This window comes from Cherax quadricarinatus, chromosome 20 (genome assembly GCF_038502225.1).
Source record: "Cherax quadricarinatus isolate ZL_2023a chromosome 20, ASM3850222v1, whole genome shotgun sequence".
In the NCBI taxonomy this organism is placed as follows: Eukaryota; Metazoa; Arthropoda; class Malacostraca; order Decapoda; family Parastacidae; genus Cherax; species Cherax quadricarinatus.
The window spans coordinates 36,290,625-36,303,294 of NC_091311.1; the positions used below are offsets into that span (position 1 = coordinate 36,290,625).

The window sequence follows — 12,670 nt, forward strand, 5'->3', positions numbered from 1 at the left end:
CACGAGCCTTTTCCATCCTATGGAGAGGGAGCATGGACACGGGGGTCGTCCAACAGTTACTAAAAACAACAGACATAGCCCCACTCCACAAAGGGGGCAGTAAAGCAACAGCAAAGAACTACAGACCAATAGCACTAACATCCCATATCATAAAAATCTTTGAAAGGGTCCTAAGAAGAAAGATCACCACCCATCTAGAAACCCATCAGTTACACAACCCAGGGCAACATGGGTTTAGAACAGGTCGCTCCTGTCTGTCTCAACTATTGGATCACTACGACAAGGTCCTAAATGCACTAGAAGACAAAAAGAATGCAGATGTAATATATACAGACTTTGCAAAAGCCTTTGACAAGTGTGACCATGGCGTAATAGCGCACAAAATGCGTGCTAAAGGAATAACAGGAAAAGTCGGTCAATGGATCTATAATTTCCTCACTAACAGAACACAGAGAGTAGTCGTCAACAGAGTAAAGTCCGAGGCAGCTACGGTGAAAAGCTCTGTTCCACAAGGCACAGTACTCACTCCCATCTTGTTCCTCATCCTCATATCCGACATAGACAAGGATGTCAGCCACAGCACCGTGTCTTCCTTTGCAGATGACACCCGAATCTGCATGACAGCGTCTTCCATTGCAGACACTGCAAGGCTCCAGGCGGACATCAACCAAATCTTTCAGTGGGCTGCAGAAAACAATATGAAGTTCAACGATGAGAAATTTCAATTACTCAGATATGGTAAACATGAGGAAATTAAATCTTCATCAGAGTACAAAACAAATTCTGGCCACAAAATAGAGCGAAACACCAACGTCAAAGACCTGGGAGTGATTATGTCGGAGGATCTCACCTTCAAGGACCATAACATTGTATCAATCGCATCTGCTAGAAAAATGACAGGATGGATAATGAGAACCTTCAAAACTAGGGAGGCCAAGCCCATGATGACACTCTTCAGGTCACTTGTTCTATCTAGGCTGGAATATTGCTGCACACTAACAGCACCTTTCAAGGCAGGTGAAATTGCTGACCTAGAAAATGTACAGAGAACTTTCACGGCGCGCATAACGGAGATAAAACACCTCAATTACTGGGAGCGCTTGAGGTTCCTAAACCTGTATTCCCTGGAACGCAGGAGGGAGAGATACATGATTATATACACCTGGAAAATCCTAGAGGGACTAGTACCGAACTTGCACACGAAAATCACTCACTACGAAAGCAAAAGATTTGGCAGACGATGCACCATCCCCCCAATGAAAAGCAGGGGTGTCACTAGCACGTTAAGAGACCATATAATAAGTGTCAAGGGCCCGAGACTGTTCAACTGCCTCCCAGCACACATAAGGGGGATTACCAACAGACCCCTGGCAGTCTTCAAGCTGGCACTGGACAACCACCTAAAGTCAGTTCCTGATCAGCCGGGCTGTGGCTCGTATGTTGGTTTGCATGCAGCCAGCAGCAACAGCCTGGTTGATCAGGCTCTGATCCACCAGGAGGCCTGGTCACAGACCGGGCCACGGGGGCATTGACCCCCGGAACTCTCTCCAGGTAAACTCCAGGTACTGCTGCATATCTATTCGTCACTAGTGAAAATATAATATTTATTAATATTGTATTACTATACATTAAGTCATTTCAGACAAATCCATGTCAGACAAAATAACAATAACTGCAGTATTAAAAAAATATAAATCTGCTATATTGTACATCAAGAAAAAAGACATGAATGAACATTACATGGAACAAAAATTTCTTTTCCAACACACAGACCATCACCCACCGAGGCAGGGTGACCTAAAAGAGAAAGAAATGCTTTTTCTATCATTCAACACTTTCCCCATCATTCACACGTAATCACTGTCTTTGCAGAAGCACAAAGATATGACAGTTCAGATGTCACTCCAAACAGCAAATATTCCAAACCCCAGTATATTCTTCTGGCTCCTCCACTGACCTGAAGCTATAAGCTGCCATTCACTGAGTACATCCTTGAACCTAATATTACTGTACTTTATATTACACATGTCAGAGCATACATCTGTAATCAATGCCATATGGATTCACTACTTGGTTGCTGTTCTGGCAACTTATAAAATGGCAGAGTCAAACTGTCTAATAGTGTTAACTCTGTAATTTTCAGACTGCTCCATCCAGAGTATGAGATGTGTTAAGTTATATTCAGTCTGTACATGATCTCTGAGCTTTCAAGAACTTCAAAACTGACACACTATTTGAAGAGGAAACCTTGGACATACCAAGTGACTTGCATGTAGTCCAGGTTGGATTGAATGTCATCAAAAATTCCCTCTCTGAATTGTGGGTTAGTTATAAAATGTTCCAGCCACAATATTGTGACTTTATTCTTATAAACAGTATTACAACCATTAATAGAACAAGAACTTCAGTAGGATGCACATAACAAAATAGGATGTTTACATGTTGCCTGTCACCACTAGCTGTACAAATGATCAATAAATTAAAAAAAAAAAAGTTGACAGCCAGTGCAGGGAAAAACCATGAAATCTCAGGAACATTATAAATATTGAAGGTTTACTAACACTGGTTTATATAAGTGACAGCCAACATACTGACATACATACATGTTTAGTGACATGCTGTATGGAATCAGACACTATTTAAAGTTCTTAAAATGTGCAACAGTAGGAACGTAAGTGAAGTCAACAGGCAATTATGATTATTACTTAAATAATGGGAAGGTGCCAAACTCATAGGGTCAACAAGCAATGACATGATTTTGCATGATGCAATATTTTTGTACTAACATCCCTTACCAGTAAATAACTCAATGATAAAATGATAAACAGAATGCACAGAACAGTACATACATGAATATAGTCTCTGTTTTAGTTGATGAATTTACAGATAGATTACGATTAAAGTAAAAAATTTCATAATGATTAAAATGTAAAGCTGCTGCAATCATACTGACAACATTTCCATAAATGACAACAACTCTACTTCACACAAAAGCAAATACTTTGCTTCATTTTCATTTCACAATGTATTCCCACAAAATGTAGCAATTCAATAGTCAAAATAAATGTATTAAGAACCAAGTTATTAACAACTAATCTATAATATACAATATATTGATTTCTTTTTCTTATCAATTTGATCATATCTTCGATAATAAATATTTTTTCCTCTGAATCCTATTATATGAGAGCATATTAAGTAATGGTAAAAATTTATGCCAAAATATTTTAAATTATTAATTTATATTATCTTGGTTACCTACTTAAAGGAAAGTTCCTGAAGGGAATAAGGTATTGGGTAATCACTGATAAACAGTGTTTTTGTTAATCTGCCTTAATTTTGTGGTACAAATGTATTGCCATTTTTTTTTTACTGGCATTTATTGCAATTTCACCATCACATACAGTGTTCCTGATTTAACAGCAGTAAAAAATAAAATCCACCCTTAATACATGCTACTGTCATCATTCAAAGTATGCACAACCACAACTCAAAGATATCCGCAAGATTTGGTGATAACACTGTATCATTAGCATTCACAATGACGATATTTAGCATCGTAATGAAACGAACATGTTAATATGCACCAATATAATGCAATAATGTCCTTACACTGCATTACTAAGGTTGTCTCTGGCGAGTCACTTGACACTTGCTCAGTTTCATTTTGCTGTACAGTGTAGCTCTTCAGTAGTGTCACCAAGTGCATTAACATCTCCATGATGAGGATGTCACAGCTCTGTCATGTGTGACTCTAGGCTTCCAACCCAAGAGTTGCGAGTTCACTCTTGCAGCCAAACAGGGTTGGTCAGATGCTAATACCTACAGTAAGCAGAGAGTCAGCCAATCTGAAGTATTGAAGACCTGGACTAAGCTAACTCTTCTTGCTGGGTTGGCTACCCTACAAAACAGCGGGAGAGGGAAAATATCTTAACTTAGATGTTGTGATACACCATCAAAAATCATAAAGAACTCCTATAGTAAACTGTATGAGATATGTTGTTAATATTGCATCACTGACAGCATTTTGCTTCTGCAAGTCCCTTTCCAGACACTATACTCAAAATGTGCCTCAGTTCCACATCAGAAGGTATCAGGAATTTTCCATGTGATACTAAATAATATTCAGTGTGACACTATTTTTTTTTTTTCAACAAGTCGGCCATCTCCCACCAAGGCAGGGTGACCCAAAAAGAAAGAAAATCCCCCCCCCAAAAAATACTTTCACCATCATTCAACACTTTCACTTCACTCATACATAATCACTGTCATTGCAGAGGCACCCAGATACAACAGTTTAGAAGCATATATCAAGATATATAACATATCCCTCCAAATTGCCAATATCCCAAACCCCTCCTTTAAAGTGCAGGCATTGTACTTCCCATTTCCAGTACTCAAGTCCAGCTACATAAAAATCACCGGTTTCCCTGAATCCCTTCACTAAATATTACCCTGCTCACACTACAACAGCTCATCATGTGATACTATATCAAGGTGAAATTACACTGATGCATATCCACATGATATTGCTATGTACTATATATTCTATAGATTCTAGCACTATGCTGACACAATAATGTATTCACATGACATATCCACATGATATATTTCTGTGATATATTCAAGTAACATTAAAATCGCATATTCAATTCATACATTATGTCCAAATGATACAGTATTTTATCCATGTGACAAAAATTTGATACATCTACTTATTAGATATATCCATATGACATTATATCCACATGACATACCACCAAGACTCAAAATTATGCTACAAAGAACACAATCAGAACATATAAAAGTACTTAGGTGTGCATGAGTGTGAGTGATTACATGAATGTGTGCATGTAAGTAAATGAGGTGTTTAAGAAAACAGCCTGAATATTGAAACCTGATGACCTAAGGAGAAAAAAGAACAAGGGGAGACATGGTTACTACATACTCCCCTTATACTTCATGCCAGTAACTCAGCAGTCCAGGATAGCAACCTTACATCCAACAGGTCACCTCATCGGACAATCTGCAGCAAGGTATACCCCTTTCAGCCCCCCCCCCCCCGAACTGACAGGCAGCCTCCTGAGGTATACCCATCGCCCAAAGGGTGATGAGTATACCTCCATTAGGAATGTGCTGATCCACCCTTTGGGACTCCAAAGGGTGGATCAGCATATTCCTAATGGAGATGATCCAAATTCCTCAGTAAACACCACCACCACCAGGAGGCCTCAGTGGAATGGGATGGACAATGACACTTTCCCCAACCTAGAAGCTAGAATTTTGGAGGGGAGGACCCCAAAGACCAAAAGCAGGCAAGGAAGGAGATGGGAGGGATGGGGAAAAGAGGGTTGGAAAGGATGGGGTCCGAAATGCTCTGCATAACAAGTGGCTTTCTATATGTCACTGATGTCAGCTAGGCCTGTATACCTTGTACATGTACTTGTAGAAATAATAATTACTACTACTACTACTTTCCTCAACAGTCTCTGATGGAGAACTCTATCAAAAGCCTTATTGGAGTCAACACCCACAATACCATATTCATTACCATGATCTACCTCCTCAGATACCTAAGACAGGAATGCCCTTTTGTAAAACTGTGCTGAGATTCATTGAACAATTTGTCTTTCAAGGTAACTTCAAATAACCTTGGCAATTATCAATTCTACAAATTTTACCCACAACGTAGGTTGGGCTAATTGGTCAATAATTTGAACCTGTCTCCTTCTTTGTAGATGGGTATCACATTTGTTATTTTCCCCTTATCTGGCACTATGCCAGTTTGTAGTGAGATGTTGGAAAGACTAGCTAATGGTTTGCTAATTATTATTATTATTATAGTCAAAAAGAAGCGCTAAGCCACAAGGGCTATACAGCGCTGCAGGGTAGGGAAGGAAGCGAGGGTATTGGATGGCAGAAGGGAGGAGGGATGATCAGTAGGTTACAGAAAACAGCGGGGCAGGGGATAGTACGGGGGTAGAGGGTAGCAAGAGATTGAAGTAGAAAGGGCTGAAGGTATCAGAATTTGTGAAGTAAGTCAGTTGTTGTCAAAAAGTCAATGAGAGAGTCCGGATGAAAGGTGGGTCCATCAGCGAGAAGGGAAGGTAAAGAGAGAGCAGCGGAGCGAAGACGACGACGGAGGTAAATTCTGCATGCTCATTGATAAAGTGGGCAGTCTAACAGAATGTGGCTGACTGATAATGGAGCTTGGCATTTCTCACAGAGAGGAGCAGGGCACCTCTCCACGAGATATCCATGAGTAAGACGAGTATGGCCACTGCGAAAACGGGAGAGAGTAGTCTCCCAACCTCGACACTGGTGATAAGAAGACAGCCAGTAATCTATACTCGGTTTAATAGAGTGAAGTTTGTTGCAGAGCATAGTAGACCAACGTTGTTGCCAACGGGTGTGAAGGTGGGAAGATATTGCAGCAAAATAGTCCGTAAATAGAATACCTCTATTCGAAACTGGTAAGTCATGTAATGCTGACCGCGCAGCAGTGTCTGCCTGTTCATTGCCCTGTACGTCAACATGACCAGGGACCCAACAAAAAACAATATCTTTATGCTTGGTAAAGATGCGGCGTAGCCAAAGTTGGATACGGAGGACTAAGGGGTGAGGTGTATCAAATTTCTGTATAGCCTGTAAAGCACTAAGGGAGTCTGAGACAACCACAAATGATGACACAGGCATAGATGCAATACAGTAAGTGCTGCAAGGATGGCATACAATTCAGCAGTAAAAATACTAGCCGAAGATAGTAAATGCCCGCGTACGACTCTGTCCGGAAACACTTCTGCGAATCCTACGCCGTCAGAAGACTTAGAGCCATCTGTGTACACAGCAATGGCATGAGAATGAGAGTGGAAGTGGTCAAGAAAAAGAGAGTGGGAAGCGACCGTAGACGGTTGGGCTTTCGAGCAAGGGAGAGAGAAAGAACAGACTCGAACAGCTGGAACTTCCCAGAGGGGTAGGGAAAAGTGAGATGCTACATGAACATAGAAAGGTGATAATTGAAGAGAAGACAAGAGCGAATGAAGGCGAAGAGAGAAGGGACGGAGTAAACAGGGGCGGCGAACAAATAAAGAATGTCTACTAATATCAGTGACCATTCTATAAATGGAAGGATTGCGGAGATCATGAGAGCGTACATAGTAGCGAAGGCAATGGACACCACGGTGATCGGATAAGGATGGAACGTTCGCTTCTGCATAGAGGCTCTCGACAGGGGAAGAGCAAAAAGCACCAAGGCATAAACGTAATCCTTGGTGATGAATGGGGTTAAGGCTAGAGAGAGTAGCAGGAGATGCCGCTGAATAGATCTGGTCACCATAATCAAGTTTCGATAAAATGAGGGTGGAATGTAGGCGAAGGAGGGTTCGACTATCAGCTCCCCATGAAAGATGAGCAAGGGTTTTAAGAAGGTTCAGCCGGCTGTGACAAGTTGCCTTCAGAGAGGTAATGTGAGGTTTCCAGGATAAGTAAATAAGTAAGTTTATTCAGGTATACACAAATACAGTTACATAGAATTATCATACATAGCAGCATATGTGTAGAGAACCTAGGATAACCCAAAAAAGTCAGACAGAGTGACTTATTTCAAAGAGTCAAAGAGGAGGCCCAGAAACTTGACTATCACGTTCAGGGATACGGGAGCCATAGAGGTACAAAGGATGATCGGAGATGACAGAGCGTCTAGTAAAAGTAATTTGGTGGGTTTTAGTGCTGGAAAATTTAAACCCATGTGTGGTGGCCCAATTGGAAACACGGTCGACTGCATGCTGGAGAGAAACTGTAATGAGGTGACAGTCAGCGCCTGCACAGGCAATAGCGAAGTCATCAACATAGAGTGATGACCAAATATTTGATGGAAGACTAGAGGCCAAATCATTAATAGCAAGGAGAAAAAGTGTTGTGCTCAGAACACATCCCTGGGGGACACCTTCAGCTTGGATAAAGTCCGGGGAGAGCACATTATTAACCCGAACATGGAAATGCCTGTCAGTTAAAAAGTTCTTAAGGAAGGATGGTAGATTGCCTCGAAGGCCTAAGGAGTGGGCTTGGGCTAAAATATTATACATCCAAGTTGTGTCATATGCCTTCTCAAGGTCATAAAAAATGGCAATAACTGAGTGGTTATTCGCAAAGGCATTACGAACATACGTATCCAAGCGTAGTAAGGGGTCTATGGCAGAACGTCCCTTACGAAAGCCATATTGACGAGTGGAGAGACTGTTGTGTGTCTCTAAATACCACACTAAACGTCTATTTACCAGGCGTTCCATCACTTTGCAAACTGCACTGGTAAAAGCAATGGGACGATAGTGGGAGGCTTCGTGTCCCGTAGTACCCAGTTTGCGGAAAGGGAGTACAATGGCAGATTTCCACAGCTGTGGAAGAACTCCTTGTGAGCAAATAAGATTGAAAAGGCGTAATAGGACTGCAAGGGCTGACTAATGTAAATGTTGTAGCATACGAATACGAATGTCGTCGGGCCCAGCTGCCGATGATCGGCAAGCTGAGTGTTGCCGCCAGTTCCTGAAGTGTAAAAGGCACATTATACTGTTCTTCTTTGAGAGAAGAAAAGTTCAAGCGTGCTAACTCTCTGGCAGACTTTGAGGAAAGAAACGAGGGGCGTAGATGGAGTCCCTGAAAAATACGGACCAGATGATTGCCAATTTCATTGGCAACCTCTAGTGGGTTTGCTATATCAACACCGGCAACCCGCAGAACAGGAGCCGGGTCAGGAGAATATTTACCACTCAGTTTTCGTACTTTTTTCTAGACTGCACTCATAGAGGAAGCAGAGGTGATGGTGGAGACATAATCTCGCCAGCAAGTGAATTTAGCATCACGGATGACACGGCGAGTGATCGCACACTTCTGCTTAAAATCAAGAAGTCTCTCCATGGTTCTATTGTACCGGTACCTGCCCCACGCAGCGCATTTCAAACGCACTGCACAAGCACAAGCAGAAGACCACCAAGGCACGCATTTCTGAGAATGCCTGCCCGAAGTTTGGGGTATAAAATGAGAAGCTGCGGTTAAAACGGAGGACAAGAATAGGTGTAAAAGCTCATCAATGGAGGACGAAGAAGGAACCTCACTAAAAAGTTAGATTTGAGTAAAGGTTCCAATTTGCCTGATCAAATTGCCAGCGTGGGTTACGAAGAGGTTGTGAATATGAAGAGGAAGTAAGAATGATTGGGAAATGATTGCTGTCATGTAAATCCGGGAGAACAGACCAGGTGAAGTCTAATGCGGCGGAGGAAGAGCAGACTGAGAGATCAATGCAAGAGAGAGTATGAGTCCGAGGATCAAAATGGGTGTGAGTACCTGTATTTAAAACATGGAGGGGGTAGGTAGCAAGAAAAGCCTCTAACTGAATGCCACGGGAATCACAGTGAGAGCCCCCCAGAGGATATGATGGGCATTAAAATCGCCAAGTAACGGAAGTGGAGGCGGTAATGACGAAACAAGAAAGGCAATATCCGGGATAGATAATGCCCGAGAAGGAGAGAGATACAAAGAACAGAGTATATACCACCTATGCAAGTGGATACGGGCTGCTGTGTAACGCAGCGAAGTACAATAAATAGCTGATGGTACGGAATATCAGTGCGTAGAAGGGCACTCTCATTAAAGGTCCCATCAGGAAAAGGATCTGAATACAATAAATTATAGCCTGAGATGGGATAGATAATGGCAGAGTGTAATTTTGGTTCCTGTAAGCAAACACCAACAGGGGAAAACTGGGAGAGCAACATCTGAAGCTCACCCCGATTACCCCTGAGGACGCGAATATTCCACTGTAAATAGGACATGATTGGCAATGATAAAGATACCTGAAATCCGCAGGTAAGGGTACCTACGGACTAGAGGGGTTAGAAAAGTTCACATGCGGTGGCAAAGGAAAACGTTCAAGCAGCGAAGGAACAGTGCGTTGTGAAGAAAGGAGTTGCGCAGATGGAGAAGAGGAAAGAGAAGGAACAGAGGGTGGATCAGTGTCCATCGATGGTTTGGTCTCTGCAATATATTTAGAGATTGCTTCAAGTGTTTCAGAGTTCAGAGATGTCGTATGGGAGACAATATTGGAGATGGAAGGAGGAGGAGGAGTTTGAGTAAAGATCGGAGCTGTAATGGACTGTACCAAGGTAGGGGGGGGGGCGAAAGGGTGGAGGGAACTGGAGAAGTGTGGGAGGGGACAGAAGAGGCAGAAACCTGGGAGGGGAGAGGGGAGGAAGACACAGTATGAGGAGGAGGAAGAACCTCCACACTTGTAACAGAGCCAGTGAAAGGGAAAGACCCAGGTACAGAGACCAGGAAGGTAAAATGTGGAGGTGGATGAAGGGAAGGAGGGGTTAAAGAAGATTTTTTGGACCTCTGAGAAGTAGAGGGACGATTGGGAGGAGGTGTCGTACGAGGTCTTGTCGATACCGGGGTTTGTGAGGGAGAACATGAAGAAGTGAGGACAGACTGAGAAGTTTAAGTAGGGACGTCTGAGCCCAGGACAGCAAAAGAATTAGATACAGGAGTGACTATGGGACTGGCAACCACAGAGGAGGCTGCAGAAGATGTGACCCAAGAAGTGGGGGGAAGCTTTGAAACACGAGAATAAGAAACACGGGGCAGTCTCCCTTGGAGGTGGAGATGAGAAACCGCCATAGCATAAGGGAGACCTTCTGCCTCTTTGACAATGAATTTCCCGCTCATTTAAGTAGACCTGGCAACGGCGAGAGTACGAAGGGTGAACCTCATGACAATTAAGGCAAGAGAGAGGTTGACTGCAAGACGTATTAGAATGGCCATCGGCACCACAGACTGGGCATTCGGCTATAGATCTGCAATATTTTGCTGGGTGGCCAAACCGCCAGCAATTCCTACACTGTTGCGGTGTAGGGATCACCTTCCGAACTTGTAACCTATGTCCTGCTACATTAACAGAGGATGGGAGTTCACGGCTGTCAAAAGTTAAACGAGCCACATTGCAAAGGTATCGTCTTCGCCCGCGGGCAGGAAAAACATAAGTGTCTACCTTGAGAATTGGGAGATCTTGCAGTTCCAGCTGTTCGAGAATGTCAGTGCCACATGTCTGGAAATTCTGTTGGACTATGGTATGGGGCAGAATAACAGTACCACTACAAGAATTGAGGGAATGATGTTTCTCGATAGTGATAGGAATAGTGTTGATATGTGAAAGAAGAGAGAGATCATGAGCTTGGGTAGAATTCTGGACTGTGATTATGCGCTTACCACTCTTAAGAGCATGAAATGAAATATCTCTACCACCGTGGCGTAGGAGTGCTTTGCCAATACTATGGTCGGAAAAATAGGCAGTAGAAGAAGTCGGTCTTAATGTAAAGAATTTAGTCCATTGTGTGGTCCGAAAGTGAGTGTGGAGAGGGAGTGCATGACGTGTCGGTCTTTTCTGAGTAGAATGGGAAGGTAACGAAGTAACATCATCAGGAGATTGTCGTTGGCGTTTAGAAGTGGGACCAGAGTCGGTCCGACGTGGGACGGGCTGGCGATTCGAAAATTGCCGCACCGTAGAGGGAGAAGCCAGAAACATAGTCAAAGGAGAGCGGAGGTCAGACAAATCGAAGGAGTCAGTCGAAACCCTGGCACCTGAAGCGGGTGAGAAAACAGCACCAGCAAAAGGCACAGGGGCCTTAGGAATGTCCGAAGAGTGGCCAAAAGATGAGGCGAGGTCAAAACAGGGTGCGGTAACAATAAGGGGCCCGGGGATAGCGGGGTCATGGATTGGGTACTCCATGGTTAGGTTACTTCTTTCTTTTTGTTTTTAAGAAAAAAAAAGAAAGAAAAGAAAATAAAAATAAAAAAAGAATAAAAAAAAAGGGGGGACCGGGGAGGGATAGTTCCTAGGAGGAATGAAAGGGCCAGAAATCTCCCTCCGTGCCCAAGAGGACCTCAGCACCGCAAGTAGTGCAGATGCAGCATGGAACCCGTGCCATACCCTACCCATCATGCCAGTAAACCAGCAATCCGGGATAACAACCTCACATCTGCCGAGCTACCTTGGTGGATAAAAGAGAGGGCGGCCGGATATCCGCCACAAAGCATACCTCCTTCGGCCACCACCCCCGGAATCCGAAAGGTGGCTTCCAGAGATACACTCGTCGCCCGAAAGACACCCAAAGCCACCCTCCGGGATACCGGAGAGGGATTGGGACATCCCTAGGCGATCCAGATTCCACGGCAAACTACGTCACCGTCAAGAACCTTAACGGAATGGGATGGACCCCGGCACCCTTTCCCCTAAGAACTAGCGCGCCTGTGGGAAAAAATCCCAAAGGCCAAAAAAGGAAGGGGCAGGGAGGAGGAGGAGGAAAGGAAAAAGGGGAGGATGGGATAGGGAAGGGGGGATTGGGGGGTAATTAGGTTCAGTCTGAGGAAGGAGACTGACAGGTCTAATTCCTCAGACCAAGAGCCTCTTCACCACGCCAAGGAGCCCCCCTTGAAGAGGAGCGCTTACTGAATGGGAGGGGTAATATGACTCAATCCAAGGGAAGGGTAGCTCTAATTCCTTGAAAAAAGGCTGATAATGTAAAAAAAATAAAAAAAACAAGTACACTGTGCTGTTTAAGCTTTATGGTAAGTCGTCTGTGTTATCTCAGTCTGTTGATGATCAGCATCAATCACAATAAAG

The 12,670-nt window shown here is 43.4% G+C and overlaps 1 protein-coding gene across 12 annotated transcripts in view; it reads right to left on the reverse strand.

Annotated features, from left to right (window-relative positions):
* Positions 1–1,410: 1,410 nt before the first annotated feature.
* Positions 1,411–12,670, reverse strand: part of LOC128703787 (transcription elongation factor B polypeptide 3) — a 173,183-nt gene continuing 161,923 nt past the window's right edge. For 7 of the 12 annotated variants that reach the window (XM_070086949.1, XM_070086950.1, XM_070086951.1 and 4 more), the window contains one exon: positions 1,416–3,901. The gene's annotated coding sequence lies outside the window, so the exon portion shown is untranslated. Of the gene's footprint in view, positions 3,902–12,670 lie in introns of all 12 variants that reach the window. The other 5 variants (XM_070086944.1, XM_070086942.1, XM_070086946.1 and 2 more) reach the window with 5 other exon arrangements.